Source organism: Lagopus muta, chromosome 6 (assembly GCF_023343835.1).
Source record: "Lagopus muta isolate bLagMut1 chromosome 6, bLagMut1 primary, whole genome shotgun sequence".
Classification (NCBI taxonomy): Eukaryota; Metazoa; Chordata; class Aves; order Galliformes; family Phasianidae; genus Lagopus; species Lagopus muta.
Genome location: NC_064438.1, coordinates 17,939,431 through 17,958,217, shown reverse-complemented (window position 1 = coordinate 17,958,217; position 18,787 = coordinate 17,939,431). Strand labels below are relative to the sequence as shown.

The 18,787-nt window shown below is 36.2% G+C and overlaps 1 protein-coding gene across 1 annotated transcript in view; it reads left to right on the top strand.

Moving 5' to 3' along the window:
• Nucleotides 1-18,787, top strand: part of SHANK2 (SH3 and multiple ankyrin repeat domains 2) — a 372,036-nt gene that overhangs the window by 195,359 nt on the left and 157,890 nt on the right. The window lies entirely within an intron of this gene.

Below are 18,787 nucleotides of genomic sequence, written 5' to 3'. Positions count from 1 at the left end.
TCAAAAATCGGTTAGCTTCATTAATTTTTTAAAATCTCAAGAACCTGTTCAGAAACTTATTTCTCAGTAGATTATACTGTTCTGGTATCTTCATCCAGAATGTCAATATTCAGAAGCCTTTCTACATTCTTAGCTTGCTGATTGCATTTCTTTCCTTACAGAAAATCAATTACTCTTACTTACAGCAGCAGAATTTTAAAAAGATATAATCAAAGCTTGAATTTCATCCTAGTTTCAGTTCTGGTTGCTGTGGGTACAGATACCTTTTGTGTCCTTAGTTTAAATTCCCTTTGAGTTTCAGATCAAATCATAGGTGTGCTACCTTACTCCAAAAAGTGAGAAAGCAAAGGTGCTTCTTAAGACCTCTCATGTCATTCTGTATAATTGTTGTCCAGAGAGTTATAAGCAGTTGTTACCCAAAGAACTAAAGCAAATGTAGTTTGTGTTTGGTATGCTGTATTGATTATCTCACAAAGCAGTAGAACTACAGTATGATGAATTTCCACAGGTCAAGAGATATTAAAAAATAAAAGTGAATGCAGAAGTGTTCTTTCAGGTGGTTTATAACATATCCATTTGAAGAAAGGTAAATCCTTGTGCAGGCACTCACATTGTGTGTGATGGGGTCACCTTAATCCAGTACTGCGTGATGAGAAAGGATGGTAACAGTACTGATTATGGAATCTATCTGGTACCGTGCTTTCAATCTGTACATGTTGTTCTGTATCTAACCTTAATACAGAATTTTTAATGGCAATTATTGATTATAAATTGGTATAGGTTACAGCTTTCAATCTGATTTTATGCAAAAGTGTTTTTTTTAACATTTCCTAATAGGCAGTTTCATCAGGAATGAAAGGGCTTTTAAGGAGTGCATTTTTGCTACTAAATTATGTATAGAATATGACCTGACTCAAGTTTTCTGACGAGACTTCCGTAGTAGGTTAGTTTTTCCTGTGATCAGCTAAATGTGACTCAGTTCTATGCTTACTGCTTACAAAGTTTGTGATTAGCATCATAGTAGTCCAGCCTGTATTCTGAAGGTAACAGCAGCAGAAGGTTATCTCTGTTTACTCCCAATAAAAGATTAATTTTTCCAAATGAAGGCAATATTAATCTGGAAAAGAGTACTGGAAAAATTAGTTTAAATTAATCAAAAGCCAAGTCTGTTTTCCAATATCAGGGGAGAAAACAAAGGTAAAAAAAAATAAGAATATATATATTATAAATTATATATGTTACATATTAATAGAAATAGTATACATCTGGTAATATTGCTGAGATGAAATCATTCTGCTTTTCTGAAATTTTTATATCTCTGAAATACTGCAGTCCTCAGTAACATGTCACTAAATACGCTCTCTCCAGTCAATGCATGATTAGAATGCTAATATGCTTCTTTCTGCTCAGTATTTAAGACAGTCTTTTTATGGAAGCAAAGCATTTTATAAACTTTATTACATGGTATGACGGCTTGTTGAAAAGTCTTGCCTTTAGGATTTTTGTGAAATATGGCTTGTGCTCAAATGCCTTTCTTGTACTGAAACATGCAATTCATTATACCATTTGTCTTTTATAACAAAAAGTGCTACGTAAGAGATATTGTCACAATACAAGGGAGCTTAGATAAAGAAAATGCTGTGATTATTTTTGATTGATAGGAAAGTAGTTTTAGTGTTTAAGAAAAAAAAAAAAACAGGATAGAAAGAAAAATTGGGATTTATCCTATCTACAAAATGCTGGGAAATCATGAATGCCTCAGTTTTGAGCTATTGATCCATACTGAAGCAACATTCTGCAAGATAGAAACCACCTTCTGGGTAGAGTAGCTGAATCACAGCAGAAGTGACAAATTTGCAAATGGAGGTCAGATGTCCTTGTCTGCAGTAAGGACTCTTGCATTAGAACAAAAATACTCTGGCTAAGATCTCATCCTTGCTGTTTCTTACTTCAAAAAAAAAAAAAAAAAATCTTGCACCTCATATTTAACGTGATATGTTATCTTAACAGTTAAAGTGAGATGTCTTATTGATACCAAGTCTTGTATTCAGTAGATGGTCACTAGATGGCATTCTCTGGGTATAGAATTTAAGAGAAAATAGTACATAATGCTTAATTTGTATTCAGCCACATTTCTGTCAATTATTATGCTTCAGTATAAAACCCTTAGTAAGGACACGCTAGGGCAGTGGGAGAGAAGGGGGAAGGAAAAATTTGGTGGTGTTATTTTAGAGGCTGCACTTTCTAAACATTTTTGGTTTACTTTGAGCGCTAAAAATGTGCAAAAATCTTTGAATATTTTTCTATTTAATGTATTTGAAAGTTGGTTTTCAGATTACAGATTTATGCAGCCCTGTGAATCTGTTAAGTTCTTTGCTCGCACTCCTTAAAGGCAATAATCAATCATTATTAAATGTTCTAGGTAAGATCTCATCTTCCAGGCCCTTAAAACTGAATCTTCCAGGCCCTTAAAACTGAAACCAACTAATCAACAACATCAGCTCTCTTTGTAGAGAACTGCAGGAAAGCTCTGATATTCAAAGGATGAGTACAGGTAGTTACTGGCATTGTCTCCTCTAGAGTTGGGACAGGGTATGAGTATAATGCTGTGATAATCTGCTTCTTTGAAGTCCATCAGAAATTCCATTTAAACTGAGAATTCTTCTTCTTTGCTGCAGAACACAAGGAGTAATTAAAAGTGTTTTGCCCTAATGAATCTGTAAATACTAACTGGTTTCACGGGAATTGCTTTACTTCTGTCTGTGCCATATTTTAGAATGAATAAAAGCAGTCATCATTGATTTCTGAGCTGTGTTTCAAATCTGACTCATCTACTTTGTTCTAATTCGAAATGGGATGAAGTATCTCAAGTGGCTATAAACGTTGTTCTGTGAGTGCCATAGAGTAGCATCAGTTTACTGCAGACAGCACTTTCTGGACTTGAGTGCCGTTTGTTTTTATTATTCCTCAGTGGCATAGAGGAAAGGGCATGGTGAGGTAGTCTTCTTTATGTACCATCTGCACTACCTGAATCTTTTAGTATAACTGGTGAGATTTCGAGTATCCAAAATCTGGCTTGCTTCAGATATTAATATATTATAAATTTGATGACTTTCTCTGTGCTGATCTCTAATGCACCCTCATCATAACCATAGAATTATAGAATTCTGAAATGGTTTGGGTTGGAACCCCAGCGTTGTTTGTTTGTTTGTTTAAGTTTCAACCCCTCTGCTATAGGCAGGGAGTAGTTTTAAACCAGGTAGTAGCAAGACTTTCCAATTTCATATCAAGACAACTTCTACAGTGAAGACAAATAGTGTTTGACAGTCTTAACCTTAAAATATCTGATTTTTATATACAAACAGAAAAACTAAAATATGTTATCAAAATTCTTACTTCAATGTTACGTTAATCTCTTTCCTAATGTCATACAAAGACAAAGCTAACTCAGTTGACAGCAGTGCTCTTAAACCAAAGAAGAACCACTGTGAGCATAAGGGAGTGGAATTCAAGTGAAAAAAAGCTCCTGTGTCACCTAGAATGAGCATAGATTGCATCTTTTATTTAGCTTTCTCGCATCCTAGCTGTTGACAGTTTGTTTTTCTATCTTAAACTGCTCTGTAAAATTGTGATAATAACTCTCTAAATGTGTTTGAGGAGTTGTACAAAATGAAAAAATCTACGTATGTGAGTGCCTGTATTTTTCTTCCTTATTTGTAAAAAATTGAGATTAAATCTTGAGTGCAGTTCCTGGGTACAATTTTATACACTTCTCTGATAACAATTTCCTCTATTCAGAAATAGTTATAACAATTTTAATACATCAACACTTGGTATTCTTCTTACAAAACCAGTATATATTTCCTGTAGCTCATCCCGCACTATGGTTTATTGTGTCTGGCCCAAAGGCACTTAAGGCCTTACTGATTTCCAAAACCAACTGCCTTTCTTAGGCCCTGCTTCCTTTTTCCTTCTACTCTGTTCAGATTTTTGTGTTTCTCTTGCAGACTTTCAGACTTACTCTCCAGAAAACTCTTCCGTGTACCTGTGACTTAAGTTTCTTCTCTGCTTGCTTCACACGCACAAAGGTGATATTTCCATGTTACCTAGCGTTTTCATCAGAATTTAATATAGGATAATCCTTAGAACAGGAATTCATCATCTCTTTTGAGTTAATGTTCTGTTCTGCTGCTGGTGGCCTGCCCTTAAACACTTTGTGCATTGCCTCAGGTCAGTAGCAGAAATGAATGCTTCTGCCTCTCCCGTTTTCAGCTGGTCACAGGTTAGAATAAATGAGACTGCAGCACCTATTTCTTCAACATCTCGTTTTCCTGAGGTGAATCTTTGCTCTGTGTGTGTGTATGGGAACTGCAGAATCATGGCCTGAACCTCTGATCACCTGAGGTGAGCGCTGAGTCAGCCAAGGGAGCACAGGTGAAGGCAACTCACCTGTGCTGCCGGAAGGGGTGGAGCCTGGCTGCACCCATTTAAGAGCTGACCATCAGTGAGGAAGGATCTCTTCTGGAGATCCCCCCTCTGGAGTTTTGCAGTGAGCCCAGGACGTAGGTAAGCATCCCATCTATTCTCTTTTTGTTATTATAATGTGCTTTGCCAAACTCTCTTGTTTATTTCACTATTATAGCATCTTTATATTCATTGCTTATACCGTGTGGAACCTCACTTTCATTACTAAGGTGAGATATTTTTAATTATCTTACCTACAGGATAGATTTGTGATCCTGGTGAACTCTTAAAGAATGAATATCGGAAAAATGTACTTGTTTTAAAAAATAAGTAAAAGCATACCTTCATCCCACTGTGTGCTTGTTTCTCTCCCTGTTTTTTTCAAGTAGGCTGCAATCATTCCTCTCTGCGTGGAAGGAATGCACTCATAAAATAGGTATCTTAAAATATAATCGAAGTAGTACTTATTTTCATGTAACACGGAAAATGTGGGTGTTAGAATCAAAAAGCTCTAATAACTTGCTTAGCTGCTTAAACAGTGTTGGTGGAGATATGGGAAGATCAGATACGATCCAGTGGAAGGAAGGCTTTGATGTTAGGCCAAATTGTCAGTGAACCATCTTGCCCTTTTAATTGTTTGGCCTAACCAAGGCATGGGAAAACAGTGGCAAAGACTTGAATTAAAGGGTCTCTGGATGGTGTTTGGGTGATATCAATAAGTGGCGAAGGGAGAGCATGATAGTATATAAGTGAAAATCTACATAAACTTTGAGTTCTTGATCCACTGGCTGCCTGAGTATTTCTCCATAATGGGGGTGGATGCAAGGCAGATGGTTGGCTCGTTTTTATCCAGGTATAAATCATACACCTTGATGTTCATTTTTTAAAAAAATAATGGATGGGATAAGCTGACAAGAAAAAAAAAAAAAGGATTACGAGAAACACTAAGTAGGAGTAAGTGAATAAAGGAATAATTAATTAAGATCCTTCCTGATCCTCCATAAATTGTTATGTGGTTTATTTGTATGTTGGTAAGTTTTGTGGTTTTTTTTTTTGTATAAAATATGGACCATATCGTGTAACTGTGAGACTTTCAGTTGAGAGCAAGGAGGCAGAGGACAGCGTAAACTAAACCAGAAATGTTTTCTTGTTAAGATTTGGATAGTACTGGATACATCTTGGAGTGACTGTGTTATATCAGGCCATAACACTTTTGTTGTTGGTTCTGCATCAGTGGGATCTGAACTCCTACAGGCATCATATTCATGAATGATTTTTTTTCAATAACTTAAAATTCCAATTTTTCTAATTCCATTTTTCTGAGTAGAATAAAGTGTTTGCTATTTTCTTTACCTACAAGCAAATACTTTGGGAATGTTTCTCATTTAAAAAATGCTGCAACTACAGTGCCACTATAATTTAAAAAGCATAGTGGAAATAAGGAAGGGAAAGTGCATACATTTGGGGATTTTTTAGTTAAGCTTGCACTAAACATCTCTCTCTATTCATTTTACTTGAGAAAATTCCCTTGAAACCATTATGTTACACAATTATCCCTCTTCAGGGTGGGTTTCTTGTGCAACTTAATCTTTCATTTTTAGGCCAGAGGTTGTGCATATGTGGCAAAAATACTGTCGAACATTCATAGTTTCATGTTATTTTTGGTAATCTTGCCCACTAGTATTAAATATGCTCTTCATAAAGAATAGCATATTATCACTTTGCCTAATTTCCTGGAAATTCAGTTAGTGAATCAGAAATAATTAAATGAAAAGAGAGTGGTTGATTATTCTTTAATCTTTTTATATGCAACATAAATGCCGAAGTAAAATATGCAGTTCTAATGGCTATTTAATGTTCATGTAAGATACAATACAGTGGGGAAATAACTCTGCAAATGAAAAACTGGCACCAGAATCTTTTTTTTTTTTTTTTTTTTTTAAATGCGAGATAGTCACATAAGCTTTTATTGTATGAAAATATGAAATTGGAGTTTGGTATAATCTTATCACTACTGTGCTCAGTTGAGCAGAAATAACACAGTCGCTTGCTATTATCTTGACGAGCGTCTTTGAACTGTTAGGTGGTCAGAGGGATAATCTTGGTTTTTCCAGTGCCCATAGCTTTACTTTGATAGGAGATAAATTCTGAAGTTCTTTGTCTCTACCTGCAGCTGCTTGGCAGATTATATCTTTCCAAAAATTCTGTTGCCAAATAGTTACATGCATACATGAGTAAATGAAGATCTGAGCGTATATTTGAGTGTATATTGAGCAAATATGCAAGAAAACTGCACGCGTTATCTCAAAGGTGGGAGAAGTGTAACTAGCAAACATCTTCCGCAACAGGAGGGTAGATCCTCAGAAGGAAGTAAGAATGGTATTTTCTAACAGTGACACTGAAGTTGAGGTATTGACAGCGTGAGGAAGAATTTCAGTTTCTTCCTGGATTGCCAGTCAGAAATTATTCTTATTTCTGTGTAGATTCACTGGAACTTATCTACAGCGTAATAAAGCCCAGTCTCAGGAAACTATATACACTCTAAAAATGAAAAAAATCTTATCTATTTATCATTGTTCTTGCTATACATTACTTATAGCATGAGCCATATATGAAGCCTAGTGAAGATCTTTCAAAAGGTGTTTTATGTCTTATTAGTATGCCCAGGGCTAGCTCTCGCAAGAAACTTGTGAATCCTAAGAAGGAGCAGTGGTCTCAGAGCACTCTGAAGTGTCTAAAAGGCTCTATCCTACCTGACTGCTTTTTGCTTTCCATTCTTTTTGTGAGTGAGAGAGAATGATGCTTATCAGTTCTTAAAAGCCTTAACAGGCTTTTAAAATATCAAGAGGCTGTTGGTCTGGGAAAATCCTGGATCTTGGCCTCCCTGTCAGCTGAAGAAACAGCCCAGATGTAAAGAAAATCCTTCTCTCACACCGTATAAACTATGGATATGAGAAGTCTTATTTTGTCACCAGATGTTCAGATTTAATAGTATGCTTTCATGATTTTTTTGCAGATAATTAGAATATGCCCTGATATCAATGTATTTTAATTGTAAATGGGCAAACTGACTAATGTCCCCTTTGTTTACCTTTTTTTTTTTTTTTTTTGAACACATCTTCCCACTCAACCAGTAACTGAAGTAATCTAGGCATTACTAGATCACTAGAACTGCCAACAGTACTCAGTGTAGATATTCAGATATTCAGGTTATGTGTGATGAAATGTTATCCTTTATCTTGTTTTCTTTAGAGCATAGAGCATAGTAGCATCCTAACCAGGATACAGTTGGCTTTCTGGGTTGTGAGGGCACATTGCTGGCTCATGTCCAGCTTGCCATCCACCAGTATTCTCAAGTCCTTTTCTGCAGGTTTGTGCTCTATCCCTATGTCTCCCAGCTTGTACCAATAGCAGGGATTGCCACAATCCAGGTGCAAGACCTTGCACTTGGCTTTGTTGAGCCTCATGAGGTTCACATGGACCCACTACTCAAGCCTGTCTAGATCTCTCTGAATGGCATCCCATTCCTCAGGCATGTTGACAGCACCACAGAGCTTGGTGTAATCCATGAACTTGCTGAGGGTGTAAAATCCACAGGATCTTTCTCCTCTGTAATTTGTGCTTTCCACAAAGCTGATGAGACCTTCTCTCCGTTTCTGCTGTTCAGCTTTTTTGGTAAGAAGGCTATTTCATTAGATTTCTAATTATGTATTCAGGAAACTACTAATTCCTTTTTTTGGCTAATGACCGTTGTGCTTTACTTTCTCTCAGAGCAAGATGTATGATGGCTTCTGTTATGTCAGTAATAAAACAGATGGCCTTCGACACAACATCTGGGGGAAGAGAGGCGGATCTCTGAAGCTTATTTAGTAAAGTAAACATTGCTAAAGTGAAATTAGATTAGTTGCTTTGCTAAGAATATCTCTGGATTGAAGCATACCTGAGTGTTTTGTACACGCAGGCAGGAATAGAAATAGTTATGTATTACTAGCATTTCAGTTTATGACATTTCCTTCACTGAAAGCTTTGAGCAGGAAGTGTTATTAGTACTAGTTCTGGGAAGAACACCCTGCTGATCAGTGCTAAAAACAGCTGTGTGGATTTGGTCTAGTGATGTCACCATTTAACATCTCTCAATTAATTTTGTGATTGCAAGTCAGGAAGAATAAGGACTTGATGCTTTTTTTAAAAATCACTCTGAATTTGTGGTAGCTTAAACAAGCATCCCAAAATGGTCTGATTATTTTTGGAAGTATATGGGATTTTATTAATAATCTGAGTTATGAATCTGGTTCTTTTCTGATAACAAAATGTGCTTAAAGGTGATGTAACTGAATTTAATTATAAACAACAAACTGTGAATAGCAAGTCTACTTTTAGCATCTTTATTCCTGTTACCCCTGTCCAGGTTAGCCTTTTTCAAACAATATTTTCTTAAAATGTTGACATAATACTGTAATTAGTTGACAAGTTGTCAACTTCATGTTACGTGATAGGAAAGAAGGTTATTTAAAAGCAGTTGTATGTCCTTTCTCTCCTAAAATGATTGTTGTTGTTGTATGTATGTCAAAAACTTGTGGTTCTTTACCAGTCATATAAGAGTAATTAATCAGTGACATATTACAGCATAATCATTTAACCATTGTGAGTGTCAAAAGAACTCTTCAAACTATGCAAATTGTCATCAATGTTAGGTGATTATTTTTTGTGTGCTGGATTATGGTAAATAGAATGAAACAGGACTTTTTGATTGTATATTTGGAGGATTAGATTTGCATGGTCTCTTTGAGGATTAAGTATGCTGAGATGCAATTTATATGTGAGTAAGAGATAAGGAGAGTAAGAATGGTAAGAAGAAGGGGGTGTGATTATCAGGTAAAGAGAGATGGCTAATCCAGGTTGATTTAATATACTTGATTACATTTTTAGAATAGAGTAAACCTATTAAGTGTATATATATGTATATATATATATTATAATATAATATATATATATAAATTAAGTGTATCCCGTGCTTGAGAAATCTCCAAAGAATGAAAATTCACTGAACTAAAATTTCCTTTAGTACTCTTCCTTTTTTTCTTTTTTTTTTAACATCAAATTTCTGATGTCAGTAAGTCCACCATATGAAACTTATTAGGTCAAAGCTACACTTTTCAGCCTTTAAGTGGTTTTGGAAGGTTCACTGAGTCTGTTTGTTTTTTATTTCTTCTGGATGGGGGAAGAAAAGTACATTCCTGTTCCATACAATCCAGTCAATCACAATAGGCTTATAAGCTCAGAATTACATTGCCATTATTTTCTTCCTCAGTATGTCAGCAAGAGACTCTTTTAGTTTTCAGTACTTTACAGAATTTGGCAGAGTAATCTTCTTGAACCCCAAGGTGACAGCCCAATTTGCTGGTGTGTCCCTTTGCTTTTGGGTCCCAGTGCAGGACAGTTGATAGGTTTGCTTCTTTCCTTATGATCATGGATTAATTCTAATCACACCTTTGTCTTACTTGGAATGAGGATTTACAAAGCTGACCAGCATTCCCCTTTCTCTGTGACTCTGAACCAGACCACCAAACCCACAGTTGGTCGTGGATTAGTTTACTTTTAAGGATCTGTAATTGTGAAGAAGTATGAGGTGTAAAAGCTGAAGCTTCACTGACGTTGTTAGTCCTCTGCCATTTAACCATTAAGCTCAGCAGGGATTACTGTTACTGACTGTATAAAAGAAAGATTGTGTGAAGAGGTGCACTGTTGTTGGACAAGGTTAATGGTGCTCTCTCATAACGTATGATTACTGCATAGGTACAGAATTGTTGGTAACTGTTGGCTGTGTAAGGTATCTGAATTTCTGTTTTCCTCTTTCTCTACCCCTTCATTTCATTCAGTGTTCTGGATTTTTTTCTACTACTAATATACTCAGACTATTTGATTTCCTCAGTTAAAATATTTTACGAATCTCATAACTAAAAATCTCCTAAGTACAAAGATGCAATGTAATTAGTTTTTTCTTATTAGTTTACAGTCATTAAGCATGGTACATAATGGAGTTTCAGGAACATATCAGTCTTAAGAGAATTCCTTTCCATATTGCTACTTGTTTCCAAGAATTAGTCATTTAGAATTACAGAAAACATTTGGAAATGTCTTTTTCCATTCCTGCATTTTTGACCTTTGAATATGTTTGAATGTAATGTTTTGACATTTCTGTAACAGTTAACAAATGTATATTTTTATTGTTAGATTTATGAACTCAAAGCTCATATGCTTTTTCAGCAGAACTACTTTAAAAGATGTTAACTGTCTTTCTCTATAGCCTTTGGCATGCTGTTTACACTCCCTGTGCCTCAGTTACCTAATTCTCTAAATTGCAATGCTGTTCTGAGGAGAAATACCCTGAAGACTTAGATATTTGTAGTGACTTAATGAATGCTGAACTGCAGAAATGAGATTCTTTTACTATTCATAGTGATCATTTCCATGATGATGATCACTTAAATTTAGACAATATAATCTGAATGGTATTTAGGCTGAAAGACTTTTTTTTCTTCTTTGGTAACACTTATATATTCCTACAATTCTGTATCTTTGTATCATAATATACTCTCTGCTTTAATCGTCACTTAAGAAAGACAGAATTTTGATCAACAGTTTCAATAGTTGGACAAGCTGCTACTCAGTTTAGCATACAATTTAAAGCCATATAGTTTTCTAGTGAGCTGCTTGTGTCATTGTACTCCCCAAGGGTTTCAAAGTGTGTTCTAAATAAAACTTTTGAAGGATATGCCTTCTGTCATAGTAGAGATGTAAAATCTTTACTTTGAAAAGCATGTTACTGCCACATATAAAACAAGTTCCTAATCTAAATTGGACTAAATGTTAGAAAATGAAACTTGAAAGAGTCTGGCTTGAGATGCAGATAAAAGATTGTCACATTTGAGAAAGAAGACCTACTTTCCTCTGCTTTTTAGAAGACTTCAGCAGATGAAGAAAATGCATTTATGTGCAAGTGTCAGAACTAACTAAAAGGTAGCATAAAGAATAATATATATTCAAGCTGATTTGCAGTATGGTCTTTTAGTGTTCTTAATTTATAAATATGCCCCCTGTTTTTTTTCCCCTGAATTTGAAATTGGGCGATGAAATTAAACATACCATACGTGTGAGTTTCATAGCAACCTAAAATCCAAGACAAGTACCCTCGTCATACACACTTTATGAATTTGTTAACTTACAGGTAAGTGATGCAGTTTATCTTTTAGCTGGTGAAGTACGCACAAACTCGGAGCTCCTATCTCTGGCAGATCATAGAATCAGAGTCACCAAGTTTATTATTAACCACATTTTCTGATTTGCATGTTTACAGCCTAGTAATGAAAGTGTTCATCCTTCTCTAGCTTTGTGATAGACTACAAATCTACTTTTTGCTAGTCAAATAGGCATTAGTATCTATATATACTAATCATATTTTCAGATGGCACATCTTTTAAATATATAGCTTGGGCTGCTACTGCCTATACTGTCAGGTTAGCATGTAAAATTGCAGCATTTAAATACCTAAAGGGAGCCTACAAAGGGGAGAGGAATCAACTCTTTGAAAGGGTTGGTAACTGCAGGACAAGGGGAAATGGTTTTAAGTTGAGGGAGAGGAGATTTAGGTTGGATGTCAAGGGGAAATTCTTTACTATGAGAGTGGTGAGGTGCTGGAACAGGCTGCCCAGAGAGGTTGTGGATGCCCCGTCCCTGTTCGAGGCCAGATTGTACGAGGCCCAGGGCAGCCTGGTCTAGTATTAAATGGGGAGGTTGGTGGCCCTGCGTGTTGCAGGGGGTTGGAGATTCATGATCCTTGAGGTCCCTTCCAACCCTGTCCATTCTGTGATTTTGTAAACCCCTTTCAAAAATCTACTATTTGTATTATGTGGGTAACAAAATGACATGGAAATGCAGTATTCATATGTAAAGTGATATGAATTTGCTGTGTAGGTGCATTAGACTTGACCTTTCTGCAATCATAAATCTTACCATAATTGCCAGAATGAGAAAGTAAAACTGTAGCTTGTAATAAATCCAAATGCTTAAAGCATGGGTGTCCAACCTTTTGGTTTGCCTGAGCTGTGCTGAGTGAAGAGGAATTGTCTTGGACTGTGTATAAGGTAAACAATATAGCTAATGTATATAAGTATCACTTTTATTTTTATTATTTTTTTAATTAAAACATAATAGGAGAGCAACATAAGCATTAAACTACTGGGATACTTGACCTTGGGAAACTACTGCACTTGTCTGGTTTGATGGAAGTGGTCACAAATTGTAAAGAGTTCTCAAGATGTTTGTCAGAGATTTTTGGTGAAATTTCATTCTTCCTGTACTTCATCACTGAAAACAGTTGTTCAGAGATGTATGTACTGCCAAAAAGAGATGACATGAATGAGGCTGGTTGTGAAGTGAAGGATATTTTTCTCATGTAAGATAGGTTTTTTGAAAGCCCAGTAAAGAGGCATGAGCAAATGTTTGAGTTGACTATCTGATTGCAACTCCCTCCGTACATTCAATTTCAAAATTTGCAGGTAATATATTTATGTCAACTGAAAATAGAGTCACACATATGCAAAAAGGAAAAAAAAAAAAAAAAAGATTTTTTTTCAGCAACTTTGAAACCTATTCTGCAATTCCTTTATCAAAATATAAAGCAAGGATGCACATTTTTCAATCTTCACAGGACCATGTTTAGGTCATGTTTCGAAATTATTTGCCATGACTAGAGCTTGCCAAAGTTTTCACCTTCATGGTGCATGTCTAACACTTTCAAATGAGTGGTCAAATCCACAAAAAATGTAATCTGTGAGCAATTTTTTCTTTTCTGGCAAAAATTTCCTTTTGATTACATAAATGACTTGATTTTATTTTGCACATCAAAAAAATCTTACTAGCATTCTACCCCAACGTAGCCAACTTACTTCAGAAAAGCAAATGATGGATAATCAGTATCCACACTTCTAAGGAATTGCTGAAATTTGTGATGATTCAGGCCTTTGGGCTTCATGAAATTCAGTTTTGATGAGAATTTGCATGACACTATCCATTTTTAAAGCTTTCGTGCATAAATCTTCTTGATGTACCATGCAGTGATATTTCATCAAATGTGACATGCTAGTGGCAATTGCATGATCTTCTGTTAATTTTATGTTGTTCTTTTTTACCAGCCAGCGCTGTAGCACCATCAGTAGCTATACCAGATGTGTTGACAAAGGTTAAAGACAGTCATTTTAATGTAAATGTTAATGCTTCATGCAAATCAAGAGATTTAGTTGTGTCTTTTATTGGTACCAAAGAAGTCGTTTCTTCATTGCCTTTATATCTGTTATCAAAACCTCTAATAAGAATGGTGAATTCAGCCATATCTGAAGCATCAGAACTTGCATTTATTGTGGAAGTTTAAACTTTGAAATTAGCAGCTTTAGTCTCCAAATTTCTTCCAATAAATTTTCCGTCAGTTCACCTGGCTGAAGTCTGGTGAGATGAACTGATTTTAGAAAAATCTGTGTTTTTTTTTTCTGTCAGGACTTGTATCTGCCATGCTTTCCATACACTGCTTAATAATCCCCCCCATCAGTAAATGGTTTTGATTTTTAACTGTCAGATTTGCTATCACATAACTCACTTTTATAATAGTCTGTTCGAGCTGTAACAGTTTAAATAAATTTTGTTGTACTACAGGCATTTTCAGTTCTACTATTTTGTCTTCCTGAAACATTCCTTGATACACATTGAATTTGGCACAATGTTTTTGTATATAATGTCTTTTCAAATTGTAATCTTTGAAAACTGTCATGATTTCCTTGCAAATTATGCATAGTGCCATATTATTTGTCTCAGTATACATCTGTCCATTTTTCACTGAACACTGTTCATCCATAATTTTTGTTTCTTTGGGTTCTGTTTTCTTTTGAGACTGCATTAGATAGATTGAAATATTTGTATCAGTAATCACTGCATTTTATTTACAAAGCAGAAAAGGTACATTTAAGTTGTAATACTGAATGTGTGTAGCAGGCATGAGAGATGGAGTTAGCACTGACTGCACCCTCACTTGTGCAGCTTTCAGCTGAGACAGCATTAACAGCACTCTAATAGTTTGACTGTCGCTCAGTGATGGGTACACGCCTAGGGCTGGGTCTGGCTGCTTAGTGAAGAAGAGTTGTCACCATGATGGTGCGAGGCAGAGGGCATTATAACTGTTGCAGGCTGCATGTGGTCCACAAGCTGGGAGGGTTGGACACATCTAACTTAAGGTACGGTCTGTAGTATCATTTGGGATGTATTCTTTCTATGGTTTGACTAGCAGCATGTTAGAAACAGTATAATGTTACCCTCTGTATGGGGTCCGATCTACTGGACAGACTCATGCCTTGTTTGCTTCACTAGCTTTTGCTCCTTCCCACAGTATCGTTCTTCCCCTATGTAGTTTCTGTTGCTGCTGCTCCTGTCTTGTTTCACATAGCTTTCTCTGTAAGTGCTAGTCTAAGCTGCCTTCCATTTTCTCCGTTCTGGCTTTTCCATTCAACTAATCAGACATTATTCCCACTGGTGGTCAGGTGACAGTGTGGAGAACTTGAGCGTGTAGAAAAAACTATATCTCTGCTTACTGAATGCTTGCTTCTCTAGCTGTATATAGCAATTGAGAATGGAGGGGGTGTGCTTGCTTGTGAACTTGTGCAACATAGAGTCTTGACTGCAATTAAAAATTTAAGAGGACTTTTCATCCAGAAATATCTCCTCCTTCTGAGGTCCTACTGTTTGTGGTCTAACTGTAATATTTCTTGGCTGAAATCACAGTGACTTTAGGTAGAAAAAAGGATCAGAAGTAGCACCTTACTGGCATACATACATACAGCATAGATGCTACATCTCAAACGTGTGCTCCAAAATTTCAAACTGCTATTTATTCACTGGCCTCACTCATACCTAAAACCATTTGTGAGACGTTTTCTGTGAAGCCTAGTATAGACATTAAGAAGTTAGTAAACAGAATCCAAAAGCTAGATCTTTTCAAGGTTGCCCAGTTTCCACTTAAAACTGGTACTATGATAGTTCACCCCTCCCCTCACTCTTGAAGAATGAACTAACTAGGCTGTCATACCATTCAAATGGTCTGGAAAATCTCTGCCTTTATGGCATATCAACAGTCTCTTCTTCACATCATTAGATATTTTCCTGTGTGACAAGAGGTAGGAGTGCTTTGAGTGCAAAGCAGCAGGAGGACAAGGCAGCTAGCAGACGTGGACACCAAACCACTCATTTGCCAATGACATGAACAAAGTGAATCCACACACTGTGTGGCAGAGGTGAAACTTCAATAGCGAGTCTCTGGCAATTGGTATGTGAAGCGTAATAGACCTGTAAATAGTTACACACACAAAAAAAAGAATGTGTGCCCTTACTACTTTGTATTACTTAAAGTTAATTTGGGTGCTGAACTGCAATTATCTTTGTAAGTATAGTCGTACCTATGACTGACATGTATGCTCTGGCTGCAAATAGATGCTTAGCAAAACATCAGAAGTTATAACATTATTTTAAGGATCATTAGGCCTATTGCTCATCAAAATGACTAAAGTGTCTTTGACCAGTATTGGAAAGATAAGTTTTCATGTATAGTGGATTTTCATTGCAGAACAAATGCGTGTTATTAACTACGTTTGTGTCTTGCAATTGATATAGTATTACTTTGTTGCATGCTTGTTATGTATGTATTTTTAATGCTTTTTCTTCTTTTTACTGCATCTTATAGTCAGTAAAAGAGTGGGTTTAAACAAACAGAGAAGCAGTTTTGTTTTTAGAACACTGCAACAATATATAGAAGTGATAGCTGTGCCACGTTTCTAATAGCTGAGTTGAATCATATTCTTTTCCTCTAATGGCATGCGTAATTGCTCTAGGTTTTCAGGCGTCCTTCACCCGCACTTATTTAGATTAGTGACTGATGCATTTCCATGGAAACCTGCATCGGGGGAAAAAAAAGTCTCTTGGTACAGTGTGGAACTGAAAGGATGTGGGCTATGAGTCTCAGCCTATAACTTGTGTGAAATAAGACTTCCTGTTTGTGGTCAAATTCATTTGTTTTTTTTTTTTTTTTTCCTGTTCTTTAAAAAGAAGAATTGTTTTTAGCAGTGTTTTGTATTAAAATTTAGAACACTTATCAAATCCTATATTTCTTGTAAAGCTTTAACTTTTTTGATGTAGTTCAGGTAGCATATTTTGAGGTGATGTTCTGGGATGTTTTTCTACATGTGGATGCAGAAGCATACAAAACTCAAGTAAGCTGATTAGGAACTATGGCTGGAAAGTCAAGATCCATGAAGAGAGTTCATCTTGGAGGTACTGTCTGTGGCTGTAACAATGAATGGCTATTTTTTGAAGTGGTGGTGGGGGAGATGGAAGGGATTTATAGAGTGAGATTAGTGACCTCAGATTGGAAAATGTGGATATTTTAAAAAACTTCGTACAGTGCTATTTATTTTTTTCTCAGTATCTGTTGTGCATACTTAATATGCACTAGCTAACATATAATATCTCTTTAGTAATCTTATTTTTGATTCTTTCTTAGGAAAAGTTTGTTGTTGTCATTCTCTGCACTTGTTTCTAATTTTTAGGAGTGGTTAAGCTTACAGCAGATCATAGATTTGTGTTCTTTTAAAGTACTTACTATTATCTGTCTGCTCAGTGCTGACAGGACAAGTACTTTCTGCAGATTTTGAAATATATTTTCGGATTTTTCTGTGTTTTAGACTGCAGTCATTCTAATTATTTTGAATACCTATGTAGCTTCTCCAAATCAGTGGTCAAATTAGTTTCTCATGTGGTAGCTCTTTGTGGTTTAAAAATTAATTAGCCTATGGTCTGACCTTGAAAACTGTGTTTAACTTTGACTGAACAGCCATCAACATGAAGTATCTATATTTGCATGTATATGTCATTTCCATACATTTATTTATTATGCATTCAGTATTACGTTACTATTATATCTGTACATAAATGTGTCTCTATATCCTGATGGTGCTTCACAGTTCGGTACATAATGTTCTGTTCTCCATCACCCTTAAAAGCAACCTGGTGCTCCTACGTAATTTGCTGCTGCAGAACCTTTGCGTTTTGTACATGTTCAGGAGCGAGGCGAGGAAGGAGTTCTTCCTCCAGATTAAGGAACTGCAAGTGCCTCTGCATCTCCTTGCTCCACCCAATTTTCCCCTCCACAGTCCTGTGTAAACTCCCGTACAACATTGCTTAGCAACATTCTGCTCTGCTAATTTGAGCTATTTGTTCACGCTGACTGAAATCATAATGTTAAATTATAAGTTATTCTGAGGCACTTGCAGTAAAAGTTGCTGAGTATTTCTTTGCGTTTCTTTTGGGTTTTGGTAATGGCACACTTTCACTGCAGTGGAATTGAGGCTGGAAGGCACATGTGCGCAATCAGAGGAGAGGGGGAAAAAAAGGGACACTGAATGAAGATAAAATTTTGGCTTTTCATTGCTTATTATTTAGTGTTATTTTGTTACTTAGGTCATCTTCATTTTATAATCTTTTAAGTACTTGTCGCACCATGCTGTTCTGATGTTAGGGTGACCAGATTGGGTGAGAATTGGGAAAACTATGAGAAGAAAGGACAAAGTGAAAATGTTATCTTGTGGGACGTTTTTATTGAAGTCTAAAATACTGCAAGAGGTTTGAAGGAGAGGGGAATGGAAGAAAATAAAGCACTCATTGTTAAACGAAAGGTAAAGAGTATTCTTCTGAACTGATAAAATGACTTGTTTTGGAGGTCTAATCTAGCAGAAGTGTGAAAAACTTGCTCCCAGTATCCCCAGTGACCTCCCAGAGCACTCTACAACCTGTTTGATGGTAGGAAGATGAGGCCTGCTTCAAGCTGGGATTGCTAGCTGGCTGCAAAGCTATCATACTGATGGGTTTGAAACCACAACACCTCTGGGAGTGTTACTGTGAAAATGGCTGGGAGGTGCTCTGAACTTCTTGCATGTCTCCCTTACACAGATGACTGCTTCTTATGTATTCAGAATGTTATCCATTATTCAAGTGTGAGAATTTGACAGGTTGTTAATCCTGAATAGGTAACCAGTAAAGGCTTTAGGCTTCAAGGCTTCTGTAAGGATGGTAGTTGAGTGCAAATACTTGTATCACCACTGATGGGTGGGGAAAAAGTCCACAGTAACTCTTGTTGAAACTTGCTGTAATTGAAGATTAATAATGTTTAAAATTGAGTAGAAAAATGGCTTTTCAGGGCTGTGTTTTTCCTTACACAAACCCAAATAGA